Source organism: Pygocentrus nattereri, chromosome 4, assembly GCF_015220715.1.
Source record: "Pygocentrus nattereri isolate fPygNat1 chromosome 4, fPygNat1.pri, whole genome shotgun sequence".
Classification (NCBI taxonomy): domain Eukaryota; kingdom Metazoa; phylum Chordata; class Actinopteri; order Characiformes; family Serrasalmidae; genus Pygocentrus; species Pygocentrus nattereri.
Genome location: NC_051214.1, coordinates 9867294 through 9883869, shown reverse-complemented (window position 1 = coordinate 9883869; position 16576 = coordinate 9867294). Strand labels below are relative to the sequence as shown.

Sequence of the window (16576 nt, the reverse complement as noted above, 5' to 3'; positions counted from 1 at the left end):
CATGTCTTATCTAGATTTTTGTGAAAAAACAGTAATGTTTTGAAGGTGGATTCAAATGTAGGGCAAACTTTTAACTATTAATAGGTCCCTCAATTTGACTTTGAAGAATCTCGTCTTGCGTTTGCTTTAATGATTCTGGAAGCCTATTAAAATAGGACACATTCTGCCACCCAGATACTTTGTTTAAATTGATACCACATTTCTATTTTGGGTAAAAGAGATGTTTACACCCTGTGTAGTTACATATTAACAGTAGTGCAACAACAATGTAACTACTGGTGATGTATTCATGGTTACAAATGGAGCACAGTTGTACAGCTTATGTAAATACATGAGTATAAACTTCAGTTTTTACTCCTGTAATTACACAAGTGTATCTTGATAATTGTAACAACACATGTGTGATAGAGTAACAGTGTGCAAGTCATTACATGTGGATGAAAGACTTTCATGATTATAATTGGAAATGTAAAATTACTCACATTATGAGAGTTCTTACAGTGCATTAGCACTGGAAAATGCCAACTTTGCTAACACTATTACAAGCTGTAGTAGTAAGAATGTCATTAAAAGTAACTTTAATGTAGTTTCTTTAAATATGTGTGCTGTATTATGCTACCACAAAAGCAAAAGTGTCTGTATTACAAATCTGTAATTTCACTGTACCAACATAAGAACTACATAAGAATGGTCAGTCTCACTGTATGTAGTTCACTACAGTCCCCTATAGATTTATATCTACATATGAACAAATCGTTACATACTCTCTGCTTAAACTTCAAATAACAGTGGCGTTAGGGTTAGGATTTGGACAAGGGTGGGGCTAGGGCCAGGGTGAGGGTTGGGTTCAGGTTTTGGGTAGAGGTTAAGGTTTAGGGTTAGGATCAGAGTCAGGTTTAGAGTTAAAGAAAATTATGGTCAGTTAAGTGGATATTTAGTTGAATGTCACTTAAAAGTAAAAGTATCTACACTGAAAGTGGACAATCCAAATCAAGTTTTACCACATTACTTACTTATTTAAGATGAACTTTAAGGAAAGTAAACTTTTAAATAGTTACTTTTAAAAATTTGCACTGTAATCTGATAACCTGATTCAATCATGAGGATTAGTACCAAGCAGTAATTTCACAATCGCTACATTAGGGAAACCCTTTTAAAGACAAACGTTTCACTAAAGCTAGGTAAATGTTAGAAAAGTTGACATTTCCTATGCAGATGTATCACAAGTGTCATGATGGAAATAACAGCACACCTCATAAAAATGTAATTTCCCTCACCCTGTTACACTTGTGTAAATACATAAGAGAAAATATGCTGTTGCATCTATTTGTGTATACATTTGTGTAACCGCAACTAAAGTCAATACATATGCATTTACATAACTTACTACTGTATTGTAGTATTGTAACAGTGAATACTTCACCAGTAGTTACATGCATTGTTAATGTATAACTACATAGTTATTAGATACAAAATATATGGTGTGACTGATTATGTACAACATGAATTTCAGTCACTGTTGTGTCCTTCAAGCTTTGGCATGTTTACTCATTTCTCCACTGTATAACACAGAGACAACAAACTACGCAATGAATTGTGTAATAACACTTTTACATGTTCAAATGTCTTTCTATTTTTCTTTTACAAAATCAAAGATTATTTCATCTAGAAACTTTCTGCATTTTCTTTCTCTGATCCTAGATCATGGAGCAGGGGTCAGCAAACTGTGGCTCCGGAGCCACATGCACATCTTTTAGTCTTTTAAAATAAAATAATTCTCCTTTGCAGTAAAATAAAGCTCTGTTGACCATTCTAACACAGTTTTATCAATAAATGGTCTTAAAAGCTGGAGTTTATGTACTGACCTGACAGTTCTATAGATTGGTATGCAGATTACTGGTCACCATGGCAACACAGGCAACAGTCTCACCAAGCCAGAAGCTAAAAAAAAAAGACAAAAAAAGCATGAACATCGATCATTTGGAGACGAATGGGCTTATTTGCATTTACAAGTTTCAGCTGGTTTCTGGATACATTTAATCTACAGCGAGAAACACTAAAACGTTGCAAAGCTGAAGTCAGCTTCTCATTGGCATTTTGTGGTTCCACCTTAGATGGCGCAGCAGTTACATTCTGGTGCCTCCGGCACCATTTAAGGGGCAACGGGAAAATGTGAACAAGATGCTAGTGAACAAGAAGTTGAATTTAGCCACGTCAAACCAGAACATTAAGAGACATGTTAGAAGAAACTTTTCTACAACCCCAATTCCAATGAAGTTGGGACGTTGTGTAAAACATAAATAAAAACAGGATGCAATGATCTGCAAATCCTTTTCAAACTATATTCAATAGAATACATTACAAAGACAAGATATTAAATGCTCATTTTGAATTTGATGCCTGCAACACGTTCCAAAGAAGTTGGGATAGGGGCAACAAAAGACTGGGAAAGCTGAGGAATGCTCAAAAAACACCTATTTGTAACATTCCACAGGTGAATAGGCTAATTGGAAATAGGTGAGTGTCATGATTGGGTATGAAGGGAGCATCCCTGAAAGACTCAGTCGTTCACAAGCAAGGACGGGGCGAGGTTCACCACTTTGTGAACAACTGCGTGAGCAAATAGTCCAACAAGGAATGTTTCTCAAGGAATTTGCAAGGAATTAAGGATTTCATCATATACCGTCCATAATATTATCAAAAGATTTAGAGAATCTGGAGAAATCTCTGCAAGTAAGCGGCAAGGCAGAAAACCAGCATTGAATGCCCGTGACCTTCGACCTGCCATGCAAAGTGAAAGCCATATATCAACAACACCCAGAAACGCCACCGGCTTCTCTGGGCCCAAGCTCATCTGAGATGGACTGACGCAAAGTGGAAAAGTGTCCTGTGGTCTGACGCGTCCACATTTCAAATTGTTTTTGGAAATCATGGATGTCGTGTCCTCCGGGCCAAAGAGGAAAAGGACTGTCTGGATTGTTATTAGCGCAAAGTTCGAAAGCCAGCATCTCTGATGGTCTGGGGGTGTGTTAGTGCCCATGGAATGGGTAACTGGCACATCTGTGAAGGCACCATTAATGCTGAAAGGTACATACAGGTTTTGGAGCAACATATGCTGCCATCCAAGCAACGTCTTTTTCAGGGACGTCCTGCTTATTTCAGCAAGACAATGCCAAGCCACATTCTGCACGTGTTACAACAGCGTGGCTTCATAGTAAAAGAGTGCGGGTACTAGACTGGCCTGCCTGCAGTCCAGACCTGTCTCCCATTGAAAATGTGTGGAGCATTACGAAGCACAAAATACAACAACGGAGACCCCGGACTGTTGAGCAACTGAAGTTGTACGTCAAGCAAGGATAGGAAAGAATTCCACCTACTAAGCTTCAACAATTAGTGTCCTCAGTTCCCAAACACTTATTGAGTGTTGTTAAAAGGAAAGGTGATGTAACACAGTGGTAAACACACCCCTGTCCCAATTTCTTTGGAACGTGTTGCAGGCATCAAATTCAAAATGAGTGAATATTTGCAAAAAACAACAAAGTTTATCAGTTTGAACATTAAATATCTTGTCTTTGTAGTGTATTCAGTTGAATATAGGTTGAAAAGGATTTGTAAATCATCGTATTCTGTCTTTATTTGTTTTACACAACGTCCCAACTTCATTGGAATTGGGGTTGTAGATCTATCTAAGTTACATATGGCTGCTTTGTTCATTATAACCCCAGTAGATCAGCAGATTGTAGTTGTGAATCTAATGGGACATAAACCATCATACAACATAATTTTGCCTGTTTTTTGGTCTTGATTGATTGTTGCTTTTCGTCTATTACTTGGACCATGCAATCTGCTAAACTAGCTCTAGAAGGTGCTAAGAAACAGATCTGAGCAAATTCAGCTCCACCAAACAGGGTAGCTGCAAAAACACTCACAATAACGTAATTCCCTTTGTTTGGGTGGAGAGCGTGATTCATTAGGTGTGTGTTCTTGCAGCTGGGTTTGAAATCCCACATCTCATTAGTCTGGCTGGTGTGGGTGGTAATCAGCCTGAAAATCTGCTATGATAACGCTTTCTGCATTCTCATAGGCACCGCATGGTGAGGCTGAATCTATGCACTGTTCCCAATTGCACATTATGGTGTGTGTATTTTTGTACACCTCTGTGATGTCATTGACCCATTGGTGGGCACATTGAATTGAGGTCAGCAGGAAAGCTGGGAAATACCCTCTTGTTTTCTGCTGTGGTTTGTAAGTTTCAGATTTATATCTAAATACCACAGGGCCCTGAAGTAAAGCTGGAAAAACTACAGTCTGGCACTTGAATATTTTTTTGCAGGTTTAAGAGCTACAGGCCCTGGGAAGGTCACTGAAAGACTGAAAACAGTGGAATTGTTTTGTCAGTGAATTTTACTAGGGAGTACCAACACACAGTAATGCTAGAGCTTATAAAACTTTCTCAACTCATGGAATTCTTCAGTAGACACCTTGGGAAGAACACAACGTTCTGTAAAAACACTCTTACTCATACTCTAAGACACACAGGTCTGCTTTTATACAATGTTAGGACATAGTGAGTAATACCTTCTGAAGGCTACCTACATAAGGATGTCATAACACATGCATTAGCATTGAATAACATTTTCAAAAAGCAATTCTTCAGTGTTTAGTAAGACCTCATGCCAGTAAATGCAAGATAACATGCGCTGATGTAAATGACATTGTATTGACATGAGGGTTTTGTACTTTAATGCATGCAGAACTACAGTATCTCACGGAGTGAGTACACCCCTCACATATCTGCAAATATTTTATTACATCTTTTCATGGGAGAACACTAGAGAAATGAAACTTGGATATAATTTAAACCAGTCAGTGTACAGCTTGTATAGCAAATTGTGCTCAGTGTCAATATTTTGTGTGACCACCATTATTATTTAGCACTGCCTTAACCCTCTTGGGCAAGGAATTCACCAGAGCTGCACAGGTTGCCCTTCATGATGACATCATGGAGCTGGTGGATGTTAGACACCTTGGGCTCCTCCACCTTCCACTTGAGGATGCCCCACAGGTGCTCAATTGGGTTTAGGTCTGGAGACATACTTGACCAGTCCATCACCTTTACCTTCAGCAAGGCAGCTGTCATCTTAGAGATGTGTTTGGGGTTGTTATTGAATTGTAAACTTCCATGCTGTGCAGTTTTAGAAGGGAGGGGATCATGGTCTGCTTCAGAATGTTACAGTACATGTTGGAATTCATATGTCCCTCAATGAACTGCAGTTCCCCAGTGGTGGCAGCATTCATCAAGCTCCAGACCATGATGTTACCACCACCATGCTTGACTGTAGGCAAGGGATAGTTGTCTTGGTACTCCTCACCAGGGCGCCGCCACACATGCTGGACACCATCTGAGCCAAACAAGTTTATCTTGGTCTCCTCAGACCACAGAACATGGTTCCAGTAATCCATGTTCTTGGACTGCTTGTCTTCAGCATACTGTTTCTGGGCTTTCTTGTGCGTCAGCTTCAGAAAAAGCTTCCTTCTGGGAACCTGTCCTGGAAAACCACCCAGAAACAGTTTGCTGAAGACACTTATATAGAGACTTTGAGCACAATTTGGACGCTATTCAGACATTCATGGCTGTGTGTTGAGTTATTTTCAGAGGACAGTAAATCTACTGCTATACAAGCTGTACACTGACTACTTTAAATGATATGCTGTCCTATGAAAATATATAATAAAATATTAGGAGAAATGTGAAGGGTGTACTCACTTTTGTGAGATACCGTATGTAGAACTGTTACAAACATCTAAACTAGACCTTCCTTTGAAGGTCTATTACTTGGAAATGACGTTCCGTAATAGTGGAACAAATATCTGTCGATTTAGTTTAAGGATGCTATTGTAAGAGCAATGTTATTTACTTTATAGACTATCTAATGGCATATTTCAGTTACTAGCATATCGCTGCTGTTGCAACAAAACCTTGTATCTCCATTTTTGTCATTTTTTACTTCTGTTGAAAATGTCAATTTACCTGTATGTTTCAGAATTTCTTGACCAATAGAAATCCTCCAAAAGTGCTTGGAGAAAATCTACTTCCATTAACTTCCATTCAAAATTCATTATTAATTATTAATAATTAGTTTTTTCATGCTCCTGTAAAATGATCATTCTGGATATACAAGGTTTTGTTCTGACAGCAGTGATATACTTTCCAAAAATACACAAATATTGCTTCACAAATATGCTATTCAGTGCTTATACATACAATAGGTTATGTAGTTCCTATGTAGGTAGCCTTGAAATAAAGTGGTACCCAAGGTTCAGAGGTACATACACATTGTTGTTCTTTTTTTCTGATGAATGAACCAATAAAATGCTCCACAATAGTTCTTGTCTTGCATGGTTCTGAAAGATGAAACATTCTCAATAAATGAAACACTTCATTGGACCATTTTGATATTCACAATTTGAAGATTAGCCTTTTTCTCTGTTTTTCCTACAAAGGCAAGACATTTTTCGTATGAAAACATTCACTCTCTCTCACACACACACACACACACACACACACACACACACACACACAAACACACACATTTTGCTCTGAAAGTTTTGCCTCCTGAGTGGTCACACCTTGTCCACCTTCGTCAGAATCTGTTGGCTACACACAGCAACTCCCCATGGCAGGCACGCTATGAAATAGCTCCAAAAGCCACAGTTAAAGCTGCTCTGTCAAGCAGTTCTGCTCACTCAGGTACAAGACCTGCAACCAAATTACTTTGAATGTAATTATTTTGGGTGGGAACAGGTATGATTTGATTGAGATAAAGAGACCCTCGTGAATTAAGTCACAGCACAGCAGTGTTCTGTTTGATTTCAGATTTAGGACATGCAGCACATACATACTGTGAATCATGTCTTCATATCAGTGGTCAAGACCTGTCCACCCACACAGGTCACTGTAACATGTTTGAACCGATGGATACAGTTCACCAACCACTGTGGATTTCATTCAGCATTCATTTAAAGTTTAGCTGATACAGCTTATACCAGAAAATACTGTCACACCTTATAACTATAACCAAGGTGCAAAACACACGGGGTCCTGAGGGGTCTGGGACCCCCTAAAATAAACCTAGGATGTTATGCTGTCTATTATGGTAAAATAGATGCTGAAGTACAAATGCAGGGAAAGATCATTCTTTAGCCCTCTTCACAAAGAAAACAGAAAGCTTCTATCTTTGATATTCTTTATAAAATTGAGATGCAGCGCAGGTTTAAATGCCAACAGAATAGGGCTTGCTGGAAAGCTCAATATCTCTAATTTCAGAAGAAAAAAGCTGCGTCTCTTTTGCTCAAAGAATTGAGAAGCAGTGATCTACTAAAGACAGCATGTGATTTTGTCCCAACAATCTGCATACATTTGTCTTGTATTATTCTATCCTATTATTCTATGTCACTGTTGCTGGAAGACAACCTTATATCTAAAGTGGTAACTTTACAGGAAAAATAAAAAAACATACTTTACTTTTAATGTAAGTCAATGGAACCAGACATTTTTTCAAGTCATTTCGGGTCATTTCTTTTGTCCCATTCATCACACACAATGTAAAGGGTCACCGACATTGTCAAATTATGTCAGAAACTGAAAAAACATCAAAAATGGAGATACAAGATTTTCTTCTGACTACAGCGGTATCATTCTCTAATGTCATATAAACAATTTATTATGTTAGCATGATTGGTAGAACTGAACTGTGGGCCCACATACAGTTTAAGGGACTGGTCTTTCTTGTCAACTCTTAGAACTCTTCTAGAACTCTTAAATAGACTTGTAATATTCTAACAGCCACACTAAAAGCCATTCTGCTTGGTGGGAACATCTGGGGTTTGAGTTTTAAGATTAATTGCTGTAGCATTGGAGCTACCAGTCCTTGGCCTGTTTGGCATTCTGCTAGGCCTGATGGAGGTCTCTGCTGAGCAAACAGCAACTCCAGAGCTAGAGGATGTGTTTTCACCATGATAAATTACTCTTTTTTGGGGGCTTGGGCAAATCTGGGGAGAGGGGTGGGGGGGTGGGATTTGCCTTGCTAAACGGGTGTTTGCACTGCAGTAGATGCTGTTTGAGCTGAAGACAGACATTCCCATTCGTCCTGTGTGATTTACTTAGGTTTGCCTTTGGGCTCTCCAGTGCACCAAGAGGAGAAAAACAAGCTGTTCAAAAACACTTCCCTTAAAATACTACTTCAGTAAAACTTTTTCCCTTTACCTGAACGTAGTCTCTCATCCAACACGTGTTTTGTTGTTTAGTTTTGCGCTGGAGCTACGAAGCTAATGTAGATAATAAGTAAATGAGGCTTATACCCCACTATTTAGTGAAGTATATGCATGAATTATCACAGATTTGCTTCAAACTACATAAAGATGTTACATAGCCTCAAACAAACCTGCTAGCATGGTTTCTATCAGAGTATGGCATAATGTTATCCATATCAAAGGGCAGAAGTATGTGACATTGCTAAAAATAGTATGAGCAGCACATTTGATCTTTGGATTGACCGTTGTAGATGAACCGACACACCATCCCCATGTGACCCACTGACCCTCAGAACACTCACATAAGGACCAATGTTGTGGCAAATATCTGACAGTAAAAAACCAACAGGACATGAGACTCCATGCCCTCATGTTTGGGATTATTTCACTTAATCAGGAGAATTCACTCACCATGAGCTTTCCTAATCACTTCCCTTTTTCTTCTTTTTGAGTGTGTGGCTGATTAATTGCCATTGGCTTCCCCTTTGTGGAGCGGACGTGCCGCTGCACACGTATTTGGCTCAGAGTCCAAAATCAGAATCGAGAAACAGGACGAATGTGTAGACCGGAGAATGAGCTTAACTGGGCATTGCATTAGTACAGAGAACATGCATTCCTCCGACATGGATCACTAAGTTCTCAAGTGCAAGTATTATCTCCGTTTAATATGCTGGCCAAAATACTATAAACAACCTCCAGCAGCTCTTTCACACACACTCACTGTCTACATCCCCCTCCCAACAAACACACACACACAGACATTCTTCCTGAAGTGCTGAAGAGGGGTTGAAGTCATTGTAATTGTTTGGGACAGCCGGCCAAAGATGAGCTTAGCACGAGTGGTATTTAGTTGCTGCTGCATTTATCATAAGCACAGTCTAAAACAGCATTTGCGTCATGAGCAGCCTTTGTCCATCTCAGCCACCTAGAATAGAAACAGTCCCATGGCCAGACAGCCGGCTTTTCTCAGACGCTTTGAAACACAGGAATGATTCGCACACCACCTGAACTGAAGGTCATTATAATGTGTAGCCTGATGCATGGTCCTATTTCTGACTATAATCTCATCCCTTGTGAATGGTCATAGAACAAATTGTATTTGTAGTATGTGCTCATTTCAGTAGGTCCTCATTTCAACTAAAGTGTGTGTGCTAATGGTTTTACAATGTGAGTGAGTGTTTGTTTTCTACATTTGTAGGAAAACCAGAGAAAAACAGGGCTAACTTACTCTTCATTATTTAACATTTTCAGGGCAAAACAATTCAGTAATAGTCTGCTTTTTAAATAATGAGGCTGACCCCTTAAAATCCCATGCTTATTACATACTAAGGCTTATTTTTCCATAACTACAGGAACTTCAATGCTAACTGGCTGAGCTATTCTTATAGAAGGGTGTAATAAAACTCTTATTTAAGTGTGTAATAAAACTTTATTTTAGCCATTTAAGGGGTTAAAGTCATACTTTGGGTCAGCCCCAGCACCAATATTTTGTTGGATCTGTTGTTAGCAGGTGGGGACATTGGGAATTTTATGCATGTCCAAATATCCTATCTCCCACAATGTGCTGATGTTAAATTATAGCTTATTGCCCACAGCATTGCTGTCATCCTACCAATTCTAAAGCTAAGCTTAAAAAATGTTGCTCTTAATTTGTTTGTTTTTCTCTCTCACCCCCATAAAAAACTGTGAGCCTTTTTTTTACATTTCTTTTGTAGTGTAAAATGCAGAGTACAATGCAAAAACACAGCTGAATACATCAGTGGGAACTCACATAACACCTTCCCATGTGTCTACTTGTGACAGACAACACTTATATTTAACGAGTATACTATATACTATTTAACTTGGGTTAAACCCACATAACTGAGTTAAAAATGTACAGCTGAGATTTTCTCCTCAATTTAGTCATTTCCAATTCCAACCACTACTTAGCACTCCCCAAGTCACACAATACTACCAATGCTAGGAGGGTGAAGGCTAGCACAGGCATCCTCTGAGACCTGTGAAACCAACCACCGCTCACGCAACGTCACAGGACAGCCGAACGGGCTCTGAGGAAATCGCCAACCGCCAGATCTGTTACGTCAGCTAACAGACGCCTGCACTGACTAGTATCACATTAAGTGATGGTTGGAGAAGGGGGGGGGGCATCTTACCCACCCAGAGAGAGTGAGGCCAATTGTGCTCTCTTGGATTTCCGACTACGGTTGGCTATAGCATGACCAGGGATCAAACTCGCGATCTCCTGTTGATAGGGCCAACGCTTAGATGGTTGTACCACCTGGGAGCCCTAAGGGCATTTTCTTAAATTTACCTTTAAAGGCATATGCATATAACAGGATATCCATATACAGGAACTCTTGGGACACCATTTCACATGTTTCTGATGTTGACTGATTGAAGAATGAATGGTTTCCGACGTGGTAGATAAGACAATAATGTTCTTCTGAGTCTACACTGGTCAGTTTCACATAAATGTAGATATACACATAAATCTACCAATTACACATGATGGGAGGCAGATGACATGTTTCTCAACCCCTCTTCATAGCCTCATAACTCTGAATGTGAGTCACCTACAATCTCATGATAAGATAGAATCAAAGCGGAAGATTCTACAGATTGAGGAAATGTCTGGACCATACGCCTGCACTGTATTACTGTAAAGATAAAAATAAAAAAAACAATGAGGGTTATAACTGTCCTAAACCTAAACCATGCAAGCAACCTTAGCTAAAGAAGTGAACACAGCTCAAGAACCAACTTTGGGCCAACTTTGTAGACACAATTTCCAAACATGCTAATGTCCTGCAATGTCATTACAATGGGCTATAGACTACTAACAGCAGTACAGTCATCACCCAATACATATTTCAACACTTCCTCCCTAATACAAAAAAATATAACGCACCAAAGCTGGATTCACACATCCCTGGAAAACCTGGGCAGGGAGTGCTTCGAGTCTTGTCAGGGTGGGCTAAGCCTATTCCCCACTTTGCATATATTTGTGGGAGTTCGTGCCTTGACATTGCTAAAAAACAAACGTTGTGTTTGTTTTTAATGTGTTTGTGTGTCTGTGTGTGTGTTCATGAGCATTCCCCCACTCCAGCTCTGTGTGTTTCACCATAGCTCCTTAACTTGCTCTCCAGCAGTGAATGATCCGCATTAGGCCTTTCAGAAGGCCTCTAATCATTTTCTCGTGGCCAAGATTTCCTCTCCGCTTTAGGAGACCTTCAGGAAAAGAATCATAGCATTAGGTCGAGCGCTGCCAAAAGCAGAGGCCTAAAGAAATCCTCTATAAGCCGACTTGTTAAGGGGCATCGTTGTTTATAGAGCAGGAACTGAACATTCCTCATGCCCCAATCTCCGCCAGCTACAGGATGAAGGTAAAGCAAGGTTTTCATGAAATGTCATGGCTTGGGAACGAGTCCGAAAAAACACCCTGAGTTGCTGTGGTTGAATGTGTTGCCTTTTGAGGAGGGCAAACATCAAACACTCCCCCGACAACCCAAAACCATCCCACTTTTTCTCCACAAATTCTTCACTGTTTTCTAATATCAACGTCTTTCAGGATTTTTCTCAGGAATGTTTTTAAAATAGCTGCCGCGGCCACTTTAGAGGAAGACGCAAACCTCTGCCTTGCAGTTCGCAAACTGCACATTATTAAATGTCACTGATATTTCCAACCCTTCCCATAAAAAGAATAGTGGAGTTACAAAATTCAGGCTTAAAGATGGCTGCAACTACTGTTTTAGCTTCAGAGAAGGTCTAATGATTTCTCAAAAATGAAAAATATACATGTTTGTAATTGTCATTTCATTTTCAATTAAAACAGTCATTATGTTCTGCAAGTACTGTAGAAATACTGTTTTTCATTATTAAGCTTTGATTAGAAACAAAAACAGAGGTACATTCTTGAAATACTCTATATAAAATTGTCCTACTCAGTCATCTGAATCAGTTAATTCCTGTAGTATCTAGGTAAATTCACCTGATTCAAGTGAGCACTCTCATTGGATAGGGCTTCAGGGGCTATACTGAAGGCCTAATGTGTCCAATTAAGATGTATTACCCAATCAAATTTGATTTACATTGGGGATGACAATTTCTGCAAGACAAAACATTACTGTAGGCCTTCTTAAAGTCCTGGATATGTCACTAAATACGAGATGTAGTCTAACCAGGTTTCAGTCAGTTAGAAATGGAAAATAGCAGTGAGGGCTCTATGGCAGTGCTCTTTGCTGAGTCACTAAATAGCCACTATCAAGGTAAAACACATGTTAACATCAGTTATATGCTTCAAATAAAAAGTGGCATGTCTTTTGCAAGCTTTAAATCCCTGTGTTTAATCTACAGCAAAATATGTCAATGTGAATTGCTGTTAGCTTAGTGCTAACAAAGTATTTCTATAATAGTAGTTCCATAATGGTACTAGCAGAAATTAGATCTATTTGTCCATATATTTTGACATTTAGTGCCCAAATTGAAGGCCTAGCTCTATTAATCATTGTTTGCCACTTATTATTAGTGAGTTTAAGCTTCCATTACTTGTTAGCTACATTAGCCCCATAGCTCCAGTCCTAAAGAAGCAAACTTCAGACACCAAATATTTCTCAGGTGTTTGACTTGCGATTGGTGGAAAATGGTGAATGAATCTGACCCAAGCTTAGCTCATACTATGTGAAAAGCTGCACTATGTAGGTTTTGGGGATTAGAGACCTCTCTGGTGGAAATGTGTAATTGCACAACAACAGATGCAGGGACACTTTGTAAATTCAGTTGCGCTTTGGACCCCTTCCCTGGGTGGATGAATCTAATGATTACAAGCACATTGAAGGAGTACTCAAAGAAATCTCAGTCAAAGCTTATCTTCATCCGTATAATGTTGCTTTTGCATTAGAGCCCTAAAGACTGACGTTCTTTTGAACTTGTGTGTGAGCCCTTAATACATAGTCTGACCCAACGCGTGTTTTTTTTCTTCTCCTGACTTAGTTATGCTACTTCGTTCAATTTTGACTAAACATCTTACAGAGTGTAGCTTTAAATAAGGTTTCAGGTCACTTCTTTTCATCCTTTGGAAGCCATTTAAATAAAAGCTGTCAGTGAAACCTCATCATCATCATCATCGTCATTGTCGTTAACCGCTTAGTCCGGATAGGGTTGCGGTTCAGTGAAACTTAAACTTCTAAATTAAAGATAAACAGTCTTGTAACTTATTTAAGGAAGTTGATTAAGACTCTTTCTATTTTTACTTCATGAGGTGCACAGGATGTGCTTCAGCAGGTAAAATGACCTCTATGGTAAAACGACACGCTCACACACATGCAAGACTGAAATATTTAAAAGAAAATAAACAGCTTCTGCATGCTGCAAGTCAAACAGGCCCAGAATTCCAGAGCGGTCCGATGTACCATGTGGTCAGGCAGTGGTTACAAAGAACTCCTGTCTGTGTGTGTGAGAGAGGGTGTGGATTTAGGACCTAGTGAACATTCCACTGGACATAAGAAGGCCTCTCTCTCCCTGTCTCTCTCTCAAGCTCTCCCTCTCTCTCTCTCTCTCTCTCTCGCTCTGTCTCTCTCCATGGGCTCAGTCCAGGGCCTGTTTTCTTAAGCTACTTTCGAATGTTTACGCAACCAACTGTTGACCACTTCATTAAAAATATCTTTTGATGCCGAGGCTATGTCCAGCAGCGCGTCGGCTCAAACTGGTTTGAGAAGAGAGGCAGCGTTTTTCCAGGGGAGGAATAAACAAAGTGCCTGTAAATAGCTACAGGTCACAGCTTACCTAGGGAGGCTTACCTGTTCTAGTGTGGCAAAAAGAGGCCAGGGTACATTTGCTGTACACTAAACAACAGAAGAATAGACCCAAGCAGTGACGATTTTCAAGTCACAAAGGTCATTTACATTCCATATACCGGTAATTAGCCCAGTCATTTACTTCCTTTGTCCATGTTTACCACTGGTCAGCACTTGATTAGTTTTGGAAGAGGAGGTTATATAATGATTATTATATAATTGCAAGTTCTAATTCTAACTTTGTTTCTAATTCTAATTCTAATTCTAATTCTAATCTACTGAGGGGGTAGTGGCTAGTTCCATCTACTCATTTACATGTACACATATTTTAAGGGATTTGTTTTATTTTATTTTGTTTTATTTCCATTTTTTTATTTCATTGCATTACACTGGTGCACATCTGACGTGACTGGTCACATTTCCGACTTCTGAGCTTTATTAGTTATTTAGGGTTAGGGGTGAGGGTTTTAAAAAGTGATCAATAGCAAACAAGACTAGACAGCAACTAATAAGTGCTGGATATACTACAGGGTTCTAAAAGTTGCTTAAAATGTATTTTTTTTAAGAGACACTGCTTATGTTGTATGTTTTAAGACATTATTTCACAGAAGTAAAAATACTTTTACAATTGATCATTTGTAAGGAATTTCAGTTTGACTTGGGAATCTATGCACAATTATGAATCTAGGTCATTTACCCAACTTTAGCACAGCTGGCTTGGATGTTTGTGTCAGTGTTATGCCACATGCACAAAGCTCAATAACAATAACAACATATTTACACTACAGACATTGGACTGGATTGGATTTTAAAAAATTGGCTTTCATGTGTTTTTTTACTGTGCAGAGTAGAACCAATCTGGATACAATCTGGACATGCCAAATATCAGATTTGGGCAGGCAATCTGAACAACGCCCTAATTGTTGAACACTTTAATTCCTGCTACATCAAAACTTGCCGTTATTATTTTTTTAATTTTCTTTTTGTAAATAAATCAATTTTTCCACCTTGCTCAAGCATAAAACTTCGTTTTCTAAACTTTTTAAAAAAATTTCTCATCATGCAATCTTTTTTTTTTTTTTTTTTATGTGCATATTTCTAGATTCTCAGTCTCATTGTCTGGAGTTTAAAACCCCACATATGGAGTCCAATCTTCAGATGCCAGATTGTAAAATTTCCGGTTTTCACTGTTCCTCAGACACTTGCTTGTGATCTCTCAGCATGTTTTTCTCCAGTAGAGAGAGAGAGAGAGAGAGAGACAGAGATGGAATAAAAAGAGAAACGGAAGCAGAGTAGTCTCCGTTAGTGAACGGGCATGGTGTGACGAAAGTAACAGGTCACTGTGAGTCAACACAGCTAGCACTACCGGGGCTCAGCACTGTTTGCACATTATGATGTGTTTGTACATATGAGAGAGAGAGAGAGAGAGAGAGAGAGAGAGAGAGAGAGAGAGAGAGAGAGAGAGAGAGAGCGAGCGAGAGAGAGAGACAGAGCGAGAGAGAGAGAGAGAGAGACAGACACTTCCTCCTTCTGTTTGGGGTCTGCTGCACTCTCGACCTTGACTTTTAACCTCCAACACCCTTTCACTCTATCTGTTAGCACACCTGCAGCACAACACCACGTTCAGTGCAGATGTGTTTACTCCATACCACTACATCCCACGCTGGAAAAGATGCTTTGAATGCTTGATTGGGATGGCAGCATCATTTCCCCATGAAAAAGATATATTACAACACAATAACTGTATGTCTTTGTGTAAATGATCATACATTTGAATCACACAGATTCAAGATATTACTTTATTTAGGACAGGATCACATTCATTTTGAGATGTTTGATCATTTACAGTCATTTTAGAATCAACTACAGCTGTTTTTATCTTTCCTGGTCATTGATCTATAGCTTTTTTTATTTTACTGAGAAAAGCTAAATTTGAACAACTGAATATTTATTTGTGTACAGTCATTTACAAAACACTCCCGGTCAAAACACATGTTTTGTTGATGTTCTAAGTGAAACGAAAATTGACAAAGAGTTAACATAGTAAAAGAACACACTTAAATATGACATTTTGCCAATTTTTGGTGCATAGTTTGTATTCATTTTCTAATCAATACATTAGATAAATATAGAAAAAATCAAACATAAAATGTGGCCTTCTACCTTAAATGGTGCCACCTGCACAAGCTCTAGCTTTGCGTTGAGGTCAAGCTTTAAGGTGGATCGGAACATTTGATTAAGAAACTGATGAATAGGAGGCCAACTTCAGCCACGCTTACTGACCTTGGTTGGGCCTTCAGAAAGTTGCAGGTTCCTTGAAAAGGGCATAAACAGCACAGACATCACCTTTAAAGCCTGGAACAGTACATTTTTTTCACATTGTCTGCCATTTTCTTGACAAGACACTATTGTCTTTTGTAAATTTGGGGGATGTAAACATTAAATCAAGAATATTATGCAACAGTCTA

At 39.0% G+C, this 16576-nt stretch overlaps 1 long non-coding RNA gene across 1 annotated transcript in view; it reads right to left on the bottom strand.

The window, feature by feature from the left end:
* Positions 1–16576, bottom strand: part of LOC108427485 — a 50081-nt gene that overhangs the window by 15996 nt on the left and 17509 nt on the right. The window contains exon 2 of the long non-coding RNA XR_001857860.1: positions 1866–1941. This is a non-coding gene — a long non-coding RNA (uncharacterized LOC108427485). The remainder of the gene's footprint in view (positions 1–1865; positions 1942–16576) is intronic.